Source organism: Petaurus breviceps, unplaced genomic scaffold, assembly GCF_028583685.1.
Source record: "Petaurus breviceps papuanus isolate PSGF00001 unplaced genomic scaffold, PetGlider_PUasm1.0 126, whole genome shotgun sequence".
Lineage (NCBI taxonomy): Eukaryota > Metazoa > Chordata > Mammalia > Diprotodontia > Petauridae > Petaurus > Petaurus breviceps.
Window position 1 is genome coordinate 63,271,540 of NW_027185655.1, and position 15,829 is coordinate 63,287,368.

General features: G+C 39.5%; 1 pseudogene; it reads left to right on the top strand.

The window, feature by feature from the left end:
* Nucleotides 1-10,685: 10,685 nt before the first annotated feature.
* Nucleotides 10,686-11,868, top strand: LOC138170387 (sorting nexin-15 pseudogene; annotated as a pseudogene).
* The last annotated feature ends 3,961 nt before the right edge of the window (nucleotides 11,869-15,829 follow it).

Sequence of the window (15,829 nt, forward strand, 5' to 3'; positions counted from 1 at the left end):
GAGAGAGAGAGAGACAGAGAGAGAGACAGAGAGAGAGAGAGAGAGAGTTCTTATCCTTGATGTATTTGTTTTATGCATTTCAATTTCATGTAATGGAATTATCTATTTTATATTTTGAAATTGTTTCTCTCTTGGTCTCGGTCTCTGTCTCTGTCTCTCTCTCTCTGTCTCTGTCTCTCTCTCTCTCTCTGTCTCTCTTCTCTCTCTCTGTCTCTCTCTGTGTCTCTCTGTCTCTGTCTCTCTGTGTTTCTCTCTGTCTCTGTGTGTCTCTGTGTGTGTCTATCTCTGTCTCTGTCTCTCTCTCTCTCTGTCTCTCTGTCTCTGTCTTTCTCTCTCTGTGTGTCTCTCTCTCTCCATCTCTCTCTATCCCTCTCCACCTCTCTCTTTCTGTTTCTTTCTCTTTCTTTTTCCTTCTAACATTCCTAACAACAAAACAAACAAAACAAAAACATTTGTTTTACTTATTTTCTTAATTTTTCTTGTCCTCCTAAATGCACTATGAGCTTTAGCATTCTTGAAATAAGTTTTATAGGACTACATCACATTCATATTTATCCTCTCCTACATGTCCTTAGTTTTCTCTTGTACCTATTTTTAATCTAATTTGTTGTGAGAATTTGTACATTTATATAAGTCTCTTCAGGTAAATTCCATTTTCCCTTTCCTGAGTTATTTACTTTTTTTTCCCTTTAGAATTTCATTCTTGGGAATTTTCCATTTTTCCTGGCTGGATTTTGCCTATAGAATTTTAGTCTAGATGGTCCTACTTACTCTTCCTCTGAACCCTTTGAAATCTGCCTTCCTGAATCTAGAATATTTCTCATGCTATGATTGAATTTTTCTTACTCTCTATCCCAGACTCTAGGAGGGAGCTGTTACTCTCCTGCCTTCACAAGGTTCCCACCATTTTTATCCAAAAAGGCAGTTCATCTCTATTAGAATCAAATGCAGTACATAACACCCTTGTTTATTCCTCTTTATTTTGAAGGATTAAATTATCATTAAAATAAATCAGTAATCTCTTAGTTGTTCTGCTTTTTGGCAGGGAGAGAATTATAACAGATGCTTAGCTTATTGAAGTTTCCCATCACTACCCAGCCTGTGATCTCTTTCACACACACACACACACACACACACACACACACACACACAAAAGATCCAATTCTTTTTTCTCTTTCTTTGATCTGTAGTACTTTTTATTCTGATGGAGAGGGAAAAAAATTGCTTTTATTCTGCTTTCCGTTTATCTTCACCCAAATGCTCTCTACCATTTTTCTTGGATTTTCTTGCATCAGTAGACATTCTTAATCTATATATGCTACCCTACTTCCTATTAATGAGACTACAGCACTAGGAAGAATGTACAACTTCCACCAACTACTGAATCTCCTACATACTGAAATATATTGGTTTATTAAGAATCTTGTCATCTTTTGGGCTTGATCTTAGCACACAAGCAAAGGTGAACACACAACAACTATAGTTTAGCTTTAGAAAGATAAATATGTAATGAACATTATCTGAATATAGGTTATAGGGGGATTTTTGGCTCAGTAAGGAACATGCTTATTAAAAATAAAGTAAACTACTAAGCACAAGGGCCTTGGACCATCAGAAAAATTCTTTACTTTACAACATACACATCTGTCACCAATAAGTTCTTTATAATAAATGCAATTTTTAACAATGACCCTTGAAATATTTGACTTCCCCAGACCTATTCATTTATATCTACAAGTCATTAAGGAGACTCCTTTAAGGACTAAAATCCTTCTATATTTCCTTGGAGTAACAACCATCCTTAAAAAACAAAACCTAGAATTGGCAGAGCCAAGATAGTGGAGTGAAAGCAGGGACTCATTATGTCCTCATGATAAGTGTGGTACAAATTCCCAGCTTGGGAACAAGGACATATGCAGTGTTCTTAAGGGAAATATCATAATAGTGCAAATTAGTACTAACTAGAAACCTTGGGATAACTCCATGCTGCTCTAGGGAGGTTTGGAACATCCTGCCCGGCATTTGTACCCTGATAACCAGGATGGAGAACATGGCAGTCACATATGAGGCAGATGGGAACGAGGGCGCTGGGGTAATCCCAAGATAGTGACTTATGAAGACTATGCAGTTTTTTACTATATGTACTGGACTATCAGATGAATGAAATTGACTCTTGTTTTCCACCATTCTTAGAGTCCTGTTTCTTTTATGTTATCTCAGCCTATGGGTAAGCAACTCTTTTCAAGGAACTGTTCTCTGCTCTGCTGCCAGGCATCAGGGCTCCCTACCACTTTCTCAGCTCTGCCACAGAATGGCAGGGTTCCTCTGAACTTGGCTACCCACAATCAAGAATCTATCAGACAAAATCTAAAGAATTAAAAAATAGAAGAAAATGTAAAATATCTCATTGGAAAAACAATTGACCTGGAAAATAGATCCAGGAAAGACAATCTAAGAATTATTGTTGTACTGTAAAGTCATGTTAAAAAAAAGAGCCAGAACAACATTTTCCAAGAAATCATCAAGGAAAACTGCCCTGAGGTGCTAGAACCAGAGGATAAAAAAGGCATCCAAAAAATCCACTGATCACCTCCTGAAAGTTACCCCAAAGTGAAAATATCAAAGAATATTGTAACCAAATTCCAGAATTATCAACTTAAGGAGAAAACACTCTGAATAACAAGAAAGAAACAATTCAAATATCAACTACAGTCAGGATCACACAGGACCTTGCAGGTTCTACATTAAAAGATTGGAGGAGGGGCAACTAGGTGGCACAGTCAAGAAAGCACCAGCCCTGGAATCAGGAGCACCTGACTGAAAAGTCCACCCTCAGACACTTAACACAAAAGTAGCTGTGTGACCTTGGGCAAGTCACTTAACCACAATTGTCCTTCCTTTCCCCCTACAAAAAAATTAGGAGGGATTGAAATATGATATTGCATAAGGCAAAGGAGCTTGAATTACAACCAAGGATCAAGGATTCAGCAAAACTGAGCATAATCTTTCAATCAAATAGATGAATATGCAATGAAATAAGGGACTTCCAGACCTTCCTGAAGAAAAGACCAGAGCTCAATGGAAAATTTGATCTTCAAAAAGGTACAGAGAAAAAAAGGATTATAAAAATTTTTTAAAAACCTTCAATAAGGTCAACTGTTTACATCCCTACACAGGAGGATATTTGTAAATCTTAAGAATTGAGTCATTATTATGGCATTCAAAAGGGATATACATAGACAGAGGATAAGGGTATAAATTAACTGATGTTATGATAAAAAAAACTAATTAATCAGTATAAAGGCATTGTAATGGTAGAAGAGGAAAGGAGGAGGCAGAAAAGTGAAAATTATATTGCACAAAGAGACACAAAAACATTATAGTAGAGGGAAAGGAGGGAGACGAGCATTGTTTGAGCTTTACTCTCATTGGATTTGATTAAAGGAGGGAATAATATATTCAGTTAAGTATAGAAATCTAAATTGCCCTACAGGTGGTAGCAAGGAAAGGGCAAAAGAAAAGGAAGAAGGTGGTTAGAAGGGAGGGAAGGAGTAGTAAGGGAAAAAGGAAAGAAAAGTGAGGGAGGCTGATAGAAGGGAGGGAAGATTGAGGTCAAAAGCAAAAACAACAACAACTTAGACTTGAAAACGCGACAGAGTTTTGAAAAACATTCCAGGTGTGATATTTAGCAGTCAGCTGACAGAAAACTAACTAAAAACAGGGAAATCAGTTCTATGCTATTTTATCTATAAAATCACACATGCACACACACACAAATGCACTCACAAGAAGCACATATGAATGGGCATTGTTGTTACAAAATGAAACCATATCAAGATTGTTGATTCTCCTGAGTAAATTTGCACATCACTGTGCAGGAGTATCATACTATGAAAAGGTTTGAGTGTTAGACTTAAGGAGAATGAAAGCTTCATGGGGAGAAAGGAAATAAACATTTATTAAGCTTCTACTCTGTTCCAGGCATTCTGCTAAGCAATTTAGAAATTCTATTTCAATTAATCTTCACAAGAACCCTGTGAGATAGGTACTGCGACTGCCATTTTACAGTTGAGGAAACTGAAGTATATAAAGATTAAATGACTTGCCATGGGTCAGTCAGCTAGTTAGTATCTGAAAACATATTTTAACTCAGGTCCCTCCTGACTCCTGGACCATCTCTCTGCCTCTAATTATAGATAGAGCACTAGATTTGGAGTCAGAGAACCCTGATATGAATCCCTGTTCAGCTGTTTACCATGTATCTCACCCTGGGCAAGTCATTGAATTTCTATGGTCCTTAATTCTTTCTTCTACGAAATGAAGATATATATTAGACAATCTCTAAAGTAAACTCTAAATTCTTTGATCCTAAACTTGATTCAGTAGGCAATGGTCATTGGAAGATTATGGGCAGAGGAGTGAGATAACTGAATCTATACTGCAGGAAGATCAGAAAGATAACAAGCAAATTTTTTTTCATGCCCAGGGTTTTGTTCTCAAGATGCATAAGGAGGGGGGAGAGGAAGGAGGCATTATAATGTTACTGCTGGAAAAGTAGCTGTGAGGGAGAGAATGAGAAGAACAGGATAGGAGCAGTTTGGGGAGGTACTCACCTATGGGGTACATGTAAAAGCAAAACTCCTGAACATTTCTATTTCAATCAATTATCCTAGCTTAGCATTTGTTAAGCTAGAGGATTTCTAGGCTACCTAATGACTACATGCATTATCAGTCCAGTACTCTGCATATTCTCTTTCTCTAGAACAAAGGTCCTTTCATCTCTCTGTAGTTATCAGCCTCAGACACCTACTGACTGTGTGACCCTGAACAAGTCACTTAATCCTCTTTGCCTCAGGTTCCTCATCAATATAATGAGCAGGACAAGGAATGGCAAACCACTTCAGTATCTTCACCAAGAAAAGCCCAAAAAGGGTCACAAGATAAGACTGAAACAAATGAAGAACAACAAAAACAAAGTTACTTCTGTAAAGAAGAGTTGAGGAGGATAATTGGAATAATCAGTGACTGGCAGAGAGAATTGCTAGATATGATAAAAAAATCTTTGCAAGGGTCTGTGATGTTAAAATCATATGCTTGACAGGTGTGTGCACCCTCATATAATAGAGCTTGAAAACTGGAAAATCACTGAGGTCAATTCACTCATTCTATCAATGAGGAAACTGAGTCAAAAGACTTGTCCATGGTCACTCATCTGGGAAATGTTCAAATAGGATTTGAACTGGGCTATTCCTGACTCCAAGTTAAGCATCCTTTCCACTACACAACCTACTTGCCTCATTTGGGCCAGATGGAAAGGAATCTGAGAAAGAACTTATAGGGCTGTGGACAAATTTGACTGTGGATGTCCCAGGTAAAGATTTGACTCACAAAGTATAGATTGCTTTTGAACTACCGTATGGAGAGCTTGGATAAAAGATGCAATAAACTTCAATTTAAGAAATTACAAAGTTTAAAAAATGAGTCTCCCTTTTTCTTTTTAAATAAAATTGGGCTCATAGTAAGGTTAAAAAATGGAGAAATATTATGAGGATGTTCAAGTCATCAATAAAAAAAACTGAAAAGGCGAACCTTTAAAAAAAAACGAACTTGCACTAACCTTTAAGAGAAGGATGGTGCTAATAAAAATGAAGTGCAAAATATTGACTCACAGAGATTCACAAGGACATTAGGGAAATGGACAGGAGAGAATGAAGTTAAGAGACATTGAAAATATGAGCATGAACCCACATTCATAACATAAAATACCAATAAGATTTTAATGGACTATGAGTAATTTTAAAAACCCACAAATTGACTTTGAAAAAAAAAATAAAGAACTCATTTATATAAATGCCTCTGGGGGTAGGGAGGATTTCTTTGTGTCCTGAACGGCTGCTTGGGAGTATTAGCCAACACTTGGTCTCTCTCTAAACTGTGCCTCTCATGGGGAACTATTTAATTTATCACCAAATCAACTCTCTTCAGAATGGCTGTTTATCTCATATTCCCTTTCCCCAAAAGATAACTCAGCTTGGGTGGCTATTTTTGCTAAATTATACCTCTCCTTAGAGGCTTGTTTATTTATCTCTAAATGGCCTCTCTCTGGGGTGGCATATGTAGGGCTTTAGTTTGTCTATTATAAAGAATGACCACATTTTATCACTGAGAGCTCAAATGTTAGCAAGAGAAAAATAAAACCATGATAAAGGTAATTAATTTATGAAAGTTTTATGCTGGAAAGACATTTTGTTTTTATTTGTGCATTTATTCCATTCGGCAGTATTTGCTTTAGAACTGACTTTTTTTTCCCTCTTTACATGGAAAATTCAGGTACCAATTTAAGATCTGACTTGTGGGGGGAGGGAAGCATGTTTAAAGGAACACATTTTTGTTTTCATCAACAGAGATATAAAATCCAGTTTGGTAAAACCTGGATTCACTAAAACTCAGATGGCCAGATCTTTCAATTAACCTGATATTTCCTCCTGAGCTGTATTTTTAGGAAAATGCCTTGAGGTCAGTCACATTCGACTTGACTTTTACCTTTACATTACTGATCTCCCACAAATATTAAATTTCAGGAGCTTCCAGATCATGAAGTATCAAAAATGTGGTGAGATAATTAATGTTCATTTGAGAATTACTTATTAACACAGGAAGGAAAACTGATTTTTTTTCAGATTCAAGAAACATGCAGTATTTTGCTCCCAAGACATCCTAGTAGGCTCTGGAGATACAATATCAGAAGGAAATATTCCCTGCATTAAAAGAGTTGACTTTCTAAGGTCAAGGCTAAGGAATAAAACATGCATATAGATAAATAAACAGTAATTTGAAGGTGGTGGAACTAAGGAGATAGAGAGGAGGAAAGGGAGTATTCACAAGTAAGGACTAATGGAAAAGGAGAATTTTTCATTCCTTTCAGAAACTATACTATGGCCTTCCTATACTATGCCACAGCTCTTAATTCTAAAACTTCACTCCAGCCCCAAGCACTTACACAGTGGACTTACCTTCTATCTCTGAAGCCTCTCCCTCAGATTGGATGGTTTCTCCTGAAGTCTCTGTTTAATACTGTGCCTAGGCCAGGGATGCAACATTCTTTTCAAAGCAGATTCCAGACTTTTTCAATATTGTCCCTAGACCATGTACTTTTTTTTTCTCCATCCCAACTCCTGCCACTTTGTAATTTCCTTTTCAATGCTGCCTCTCTCCATTAGAATGTAGCCTCCTTTTAGGGCAGAAACTTTCTTATATTTGCATTCCCAGCATTTAGTACAATGCCTAACACATAGAAAGTGCTTAATCAATGTTTGTGGACTGACTGAACAAAATGTTCAACATCAAGAGTGTTAAAAGTGAAAATAAGTATCAAAAAAGGAGAATATTTTGCTTCATCATCTACTGATCAAAAATTGAAATTAATTTTGTGAATATTTCCCTAAATAAACTTTTTTTTGAATGAATGGCATGTAAAGAAAATGTGAGGACATTTAGGTATTTATTGATAACTTTTAAATCCTCAAAAAGTTATCCTTAATACATTCCATATTCTAGCATTGCAGTTACTCAAGACATCTGTGTTAATGGGTAATTTTGCTGAAGTCATATTCTTCACTTTCTCTCCTCTTCCCACATCCAAATCAGTTGCAAACTCTGGTCAATTCTACCTTATAACAACCTTCAATCCATCTTCCTTTAGTCTTATCCATTCCTTTCTCTTACAAAGCCACAGTTTTACTCAAGCCCTCGTCAGCTCTCACCTAGACTATTTTAATTAGCTCCAAAATTGGTTTCCATATCTACTTCCACCTCCCTCCAACTTACCCTTCATATAGCTATCAAATTGATATTCCTACACTACAGCATCCATGGTCTCCTTCTTGCCTCTAAGCTAAACAATACTTCTCTCCTAACATTTAAATTCCTTCATATTATTACCTTCACATAATTTTTAGTCTTATTGCATATAACTACGAATTAGACATTCTGTACTCCAACAAAATTGTTCATCTTGACATTCACTATTGACTACAATGCAACTCTCGCTCCCATGCCTTTGCCTTTTCCCCCTGCCTGGAGCATTCTCTTTCCTCACCCAGATCATTTATACTATCTAGCATCTTTCATGGTCCAAATCAAATATCAGATTCCATAAAGGGTCTTTCCTAACTTCCTCCCATAACTAGTACCTACTCATTCATTACCTTGCAATTGTTTATGTTTAAATATTTGTGTACATACAGTTTCCCCCAAAGAAGCTGCCTAACAACTGAGACGATTTTGTTTTAGCTTTATAGTTTTATCACCTGAAAGACATTATTAAGTAATGAATGGAATAGTCCCGGAAATTAAGAAGACCCAGGTTCAAATTTCACTTTTGACATATAATGACAGTGTGACCCTCAAATAATCTCCTAATGCTCTGGGAAACTTTATGACTATACATTTCAGAAAGTGCCAGCTTGCATTGGTGGAATGAGAAGCTTCATGTATTTGTGAATTCGTTCTCCAGTCTATATATGTATTCCCAGTATCTAGAAAAGTATTTGGAAAAACTATGGTTTTCTAATTTATGGTTTGAAAAATGTTATTGGCTTGATTTAAATATTAATGCTTTGTTATACCAAAGATTAACACAATAATCCTCTCTTCAGAGTCTACATGTTTTAATGTTATATGTATTAGAGAATGATTAAAATGTATTGGATTTTATCACAAAAGGTGAATGTTAAGTTATTTCTCGGCCTTAGTAAGGACTGAAAGTTCCCAACACAACATCAGCAGCAACAGATTTTCTGATCATTTAAATATTGCAAACACCTGGAGGGGAAAAGAAGGTACCTGGAGCAGCTGTTACTATAGAGGTTACACCTTGAAATAAGAAGGCAGCTTGGAGCTCACTTAAACACTACACCAGTCAGCTCCTTCCCAGACCTGCAGTCATACCTGCTTGGAAGCAACTAATAAAAGCTCTGTTTATTAAGAAATTACCTTGCTTTCACAACACTAAAATCTGGATTTCACAACCTATAAATGCAACTTTTATTCCGTACTAAGTGAATTTCCATGGATAGCTTGAGCAAAGTCTAATTTGGTTTACTTGAAGTCCTAATTTTATTGGTACCACAGTAGATAGATAAATCACTGGGCCTGGAGGAAGGAAGACCTGAATTCAAATATAATATTTATAAACTATGTGATCCTAGGTGACTCATTTAACTTGTCTGCCTCAGTATCCTTAACTGCAAAATGGAGATATTAATAATACCTACCTCACAGAGCTATTGTGAGGTTCAAATGAGATAATATTTTTTAAAAAGTACTTAGCATGGTGACTATATTAATGATTATTCCTTCCCCTTCCCATTCCCCTCCAATTTTCATGAGAGGCTTTGTGGAACAGAGGATAAAGTTACTAAGACTGCCTTTTATAATCTTTTAGACAACATTCTAACACTGAAATTTTCTCCACCAACACAATTGGCAACTTGATTTTTTTAATTAGTAGATTATTGAACAAGGCCCAAAGTATTTAAGTGATTTCCCAGGGTCTTTTCTTTTGTTCAGTCACTTTTTAGTCATGTCCAAATCTCTGTAACCCATTGTCTTGTCAGAGATACTGGAGTGGTTCACCATTTCCTTCTACAAATCATTTTGCAGATGAGCAAACTAAGGCAAACAGGGTTAAGTGATTTGTCCAGGATCACATAGCTATTAAGTGCCTGAGGGCAGATTTGAACTCAGGAAGATGATTCTATCCACTGCCACCCATTTTCCCCAGTGTCACATAATTATTAAGTGCCACAGATGGAATTTAAACCTTTCTTCCCAACTTTCCCCTTGTCTCATTGGCATTACTGCTACAAAATATGAGTCTTTGGCATTACTACTATAAAACAAGAGTCTTCAACGGCTATTTTTCTCTCATCCTCATATCTCTTCTGCAATGTTTTTGTTATTTATTGTTTATCTAGAACAAAGTGGTAAAGTCTTGAGAATTATTTTTGAACAACCTTTAAAGAAAAAATACAGTACTTCCAGCAATAGTGAATATATAATATAATCGTAATTGCATTTTTGGAAAAGCATGACCAAATGATATTATTTAGTATGTAAATTGCACAATTGAGGATATTGGCATGCCCCCTCACCTTTTTAAACCACTAGTGAGTAAATCAAAACATGACCTTGGACAGTGATGATTTTAAAGAACATCTGGGGAAAATGAGTTATTTATCACATTTATCCTGGCAGTGAAATGCCCATTTTAAATAACTATAGTTATTGGCATCTATCTTGGAAACATGAATAAGATGATAACATGAGAATACATAGGGGAATTGACAACTGGTTACAACCTTTAATGTATCCTGTCTTGCCTAAAATTGAAGTCGATTTGTCAACAGGTATCATGGCCCCTAGGACTGATGTCTGACAATTCCTTGACTATGTTTCCACAATTACAATGGCCTGTTTTCTGCCTATAGGTTTCTTAATTTAGTTTTATATAAACAAATGAGTTACTCTAGCAGGGTTGGTTGGATCCATAGAGCAATAAGTCTATTTCATGTGATTAAAGGCAGATGTGTCAAACACAGAGTGTTGGTCACAAGCAGTCCACAAAAATCCTGAGAATAGTGTAAACCAGATTAAAATGCAATTGGGGGGAGGCTGGACGGGAGGGGAGGGGACAGCGTGCAGGAGGAGGCCGGCTGCCAGGGGGAGGCGCCGGGTCCGCTGGACTCCGGCTTCTCGAGGATGTCCCTCAAGGCGAAGGACGACTTCCGGCGCCTGTACACAGTGTCGGACACGCGGACCCATCCCAAAGGATACACGGAGTACAAAGTGACCCCGCAGTTCATCTCAAAGACAAACCAAGAGGATGTCAAGGAGGTGGTCGTCTGGAAGCGCTACAGTGACTTCCAACGCCTGCACAGGGATCTGGCCTACACCCACCGCAACCTCTTCCGGCGCCTGGAGGAATTCCCAGCCTTTCCCCGGGTGCAGGTCTTTGGCCGCTTCGAAGCCGCGGTGATTGAGGAGCGGTGGAAGGCAGCAGAGGCCATGTTGCGCTTCACTGTCAACATTCCTGCCCTCAACAACAGCCCCCGGCTCAAGGAATTCTTCCGTGGTGTGGATGTGACCCGGCCCTTGGAGCCCAGTGACCTGCACATCCTGCCACCGCCCCTGGTGCCCACACTGTCCCCGGAAGAGGCCCGCCTCCCCCAGCCTCTGCCAGTGGAGCGTCTGGGCCGGGAAGAATTTGAGAATGAGAGTGAGAAGCCTCCCTCCAGCCCTGCCCAGGAGGCCCTCGATCTTCTGTTTGACTGTGGGGCACCTGAGGAAGAGACAGGTCCCGTGGCCCGAGGGCTGCTCACGCTCTTTGACCCATTCTCCAAAGAAGAAGGTGCCGGACCCGGGCCCAGCCCCACCCATGTAGCTGACCTGGCAGCCTTAGGGGCAGAGCCCCAGACCAGGGGCAAGAATGAAGAGGAGGAGGGTCCACGCCCAGCCTACCTGGATCGAGCCACAGAGCTCATCAGCCAGGCCCTGAAGGACGAGCAAGTGGGGGCCTATGCCGCGGCCCTGCAGGGCTACCGGGATGGAGTGGACGTCCTCCTCCAGGGGGTACCAGGTGACCCCCGACTGCATTCGCCAAGAAGGGGTGAAGAGGAAGGTGGCGGCGTACCTGCAGCGGGCGGAAGAGATCCTACATCTCCACCTGCAGCCATGAGACCCTGGGGCCTGGCCTCAGTTTCCCCAGCTGTCAGGCCCCCGGGGTCTCTGGGCAGGACTCCTTCCCTTTTCACCACTGTGCAAGGGGTAGATGACCAGCCCCACCCCTGCCAGGCTGGGGGCCACAAGACTGCCAATCGGACATTCCCCAAGTGCCCTTCAGATGCTGCATTGCCCGCCCTGACCACCTGGCCCTGCCTCTGCATGCTGACCACTGGCATTTCCCACCCCCATGCCTTTGCCCAGGCCATTCCCCACGCCAGGGACACCCACCCTGCCTGCCTCTCCTGGAAATGAAGGAATGAATGGCTGATCTGTGTGCATGTGGTTCCTGGACAGTGTCAGCCCCTGGAGGTTGGAGCTCTGTATCCCAGTGCCCAGCCCACCACGGTCACTTAATAAATGCCTGCTAAATGCATTGGAAAAATAATGCAATTGGGACATGTTCAACAAAATAAATAAAAATGCAGTACAACATAGATAATGCTAAATTGTGGTTTTCTAAGTCTATATGTAACCCACAGAGATCTGTTTCTATTTGAGCCTTACACCAGTAATTTGAAAGAAGGCCCTTTCCTGAAAATAAAAATAAATCTGGAGGGCAGAGGCAAAATGGTGGAGGAGAAACAGGACTTCTGCTCATCTCCCACTCCCACCTCCTCCAATTCGTGTACAAAATGACTCTAAACAAACTTTGGAGCTACAGAACCCACAGAATGAAAGAGAGAAGCTAACTTCCCACTGAAGAAAACCCAGCAGGCTGGGAGGAAGGGGCCATCAAAGCATGCTGGGAGCAGAGCCAAGCCCCTTGTGAGTCAAAGCTTTTAGCCTCAGGGCAGCCACAACTAGCCACCAGCTAGAGGGACTTCAGATGACAAGCAGCTATGGCAGTTTCCATAATTATCAACCCATAGATGCTAATGACAAAGTGAGAGGTCAGTGCAGTGTGGACTTTGGGAACCAGGAGTCTGGGAGTGCAGTCTAGCCTTTGCCCTCTGGAGGGAGAAGTGGCTGAGGCGCTGCGGCCAGGCAGCTGCCACCATATGGCTGCTTCAGAGTTCTTGGCCTGCATATTGTAAGGGGACCAGGTGACCAGTCTGAGGGGTAATCACTCTTACTTTAACCTTCTTGGATTTGGATTGCGGACTACAATGAAAGTCCTGGGGTGTTTGGCAAATTTGCCAGAGGATATGGAGGCTTCTGAGAGGGCAGCCAACTATTAGCTCCAGCAGTTGAGAAAACCCCAGCAATTGGGACAAAGCTCCCCTCTCTGGAAGCAGAGTTCGACTGTGGCAAAAAGCTCAAACGTCAAGTAATCCAGTGGCAACACGAACAAGCAAAGGAAGCAAAGCAAGCACAGCAATCTGACTTTACACTCCTGTTTTGGGAACAAAAAGGATCAAAGCATGGAACAAAGGAAGACAATGAAGTCAGAACTCCTGCAACAAAAGCTTCCAAGAAAAATATGAGCTGGTTATAGACCATAGAAGAGCTTAAGAAGGATTTTGAAAATCAAATAAGAGAAGTAGAGGGAAAACTGGGAAGACAAATGAGAATGATGCCAGAAAATCATGAAAAGAGTGTCAACAACCTGACTGAAGAAAATAATACCTTAAAAACAGACTAACTCAAATGGCAAAAGAGGCTAAAAAACGCAAGGAGGAGAAGAATGCCTTTAAAAGCTGAATTTGCCATATGGAAGAATCTCAAAAATTCACTGAAGAGAAGAACTCCTTTGGAATTAGATTGGAGCAAATGGAAGCTAGTGACTTCATGAGAAAACAAGATACTATTAAACAGATCCAAAAAAATGAAGAAATAGAAGGCAATGTGAAATATCTCATTGGGAAAACCACTGACCTGGAAAATAGATCCAGGAGAAATAATTTAAAGATTATTGGACTACCTGAAAGCCAAAATTAAAGTAAGAACCTAGAAATCATCCTTCAAGAAATTCTCAAGGAAAATTGCCCTGATGTTTTAGAACCAGATGGCAAAATAGAGGTTTAAAGATTCCATCAATCACTTCTTGAGAAAGATCCCAAAAAGAAAACTCCTCGGAATATTATAGCCAGATTCCAGAGTTATCATATCAAGGAGAAAATATTACAAGCAGCCAAGAAAAAAAAAGTTGAATATTGTGGAAACACAATCAGGATAACTCAGGATCTGGCAGCTTCTACACTGAAGGAATCAAACGGCTTGGAATATGATATTCCAGAGGTCAAAGGGGCTGGGATTAAAACCAAGAGTCACCTACCCAGCAAAACTGAAAAAAACATGAGTATCATGTTTCAGGGGAAAATATGGTCATTAAATGTTATAGAAGACTTTCAAGCATTCTTTATTAAAAAACCAGAACTCCATAGAAAATTTGACATTCAGATACAAGAAACAAGAGAAGCATGAGAAGGTAAACAGGGAAAAGAAATAATAAGGAATTTATCAAAGTTGGACTATATGGAAAAACAAAAATTGTAACTTATGAAACTTTTTTCTCAGTATGAGAATAGTTGAAGGGAATAGAAATGTGTACACACACACCTATATACATACACACATATGCATATGTGTATATATGTATACATACATGTATATGTCTATATAGGAAGGTATATGGGCATATTAATCCATATGTGAGTGTGTGTGTATATGTGTACAGTTATACATAGAGGACACAGGACTATTTGAATGGGAAAGTATGATGCATAAGATGTGAAATTAAAATGTGAGAGAGGAATATAATGAGAGGATATGGGAAGAGACAGAATGGGGTAAATTATCTCATATAAAAGAGGAAAGGGAAAACTGTGGGGGGAAGAACAGGAAGGCAAAAGAGAATGAGTCAACCTTACTCTTATTGAATTTGTCCTAGGGAGAGAATGGCATACATACTAAATAGGGTATCTCACACTGCAGGAGAGTAGGGGGGGAAGGGGATGAGAGGGGGGATGATGGAAGGGAGGGCAGGTTGGGGGTGGGGAGAAAGTTGGAAGCACACACTTTTGAAAAGGGACAGCATAAAAGTAGAGAATAGAACAAGTGGGAGGTGGGATAGGATGGAGGTAAATATAGTCAATCTTTCACAATATATGCACTATGGAAATGTTTTGCATAGCTACACATGTACAACCTATATTGAATTGCTTATTTTCCCAGTAAGGGTGGGTGATGAGGGAGGAAGGCAAAGAATCTGGAATTCAAAGTTTTAAAATCAAATGTTATATATATGTTATTAACATTATTTTCCATGCAACTGGGAAATAAGATATAATATAATATAATAAGATATAAGGCACTGGGGCATAGAGATCCACTGTGTCCTAGTGGAAAGTCGGAGGGGAGATGGTGGAAGATATAGGAGAGAGCAGATTGAGGGAGAGGATAATCAGTGGGATCACTGTTTTGAGGTGGTGGTTAGGGGAAAAATGGGGAGAAAAATTTTAACTCAAAATCTTGTGGAAATGAATAATGTAAACTAAAAATAAACGTAAAATTTAATTTAAAAATAAAAATAAAGACAAATCTGTCTTGACCACTTCCATAGAGTCCAAGAATACATTAAATGAATAAAGAATTTATAAAGCCTTACTATATGCAAAACACTATGCTAACCTCTGGGAATACAGATAGAAAAAAGTAAGACAGTTTCTGATTTAGAAGAGTTTGCACAGTAATGGAGGAGACAACATTCATGAGCTGCAAGTCAGATGGAAAGGTACAGTGAGAAATCTGGTGGTAATGCCTTTTCTTTAAAATTATTGCCAGTTTCTGATGTTGACCCATTTTTGAGTACCAAGGATCTCAGTGACAAAAACTTTCTTTTCTGAGTCTTCACATGCTGTGACTATAGCACTAGCAGGAGCAATTGCCAGACCACATTTCCGCAGGGGTTCCTTCCCAAGATGGTGGCTTTAGGAATTGTGCTGGAAGCATTGTTGTTCTCAATGCTCTTGGGTTCTGGATCCTTGGCTATTTCTATGGGGTCTAAGAGGAGATAGTGTTTGATTGGACTTGTCTGGAACATGCTGCCTCCTCTCTCTCCCTCAGAGTGCCCTTACTCTTCAGTTAGGTTAATTTCCTTATCCTG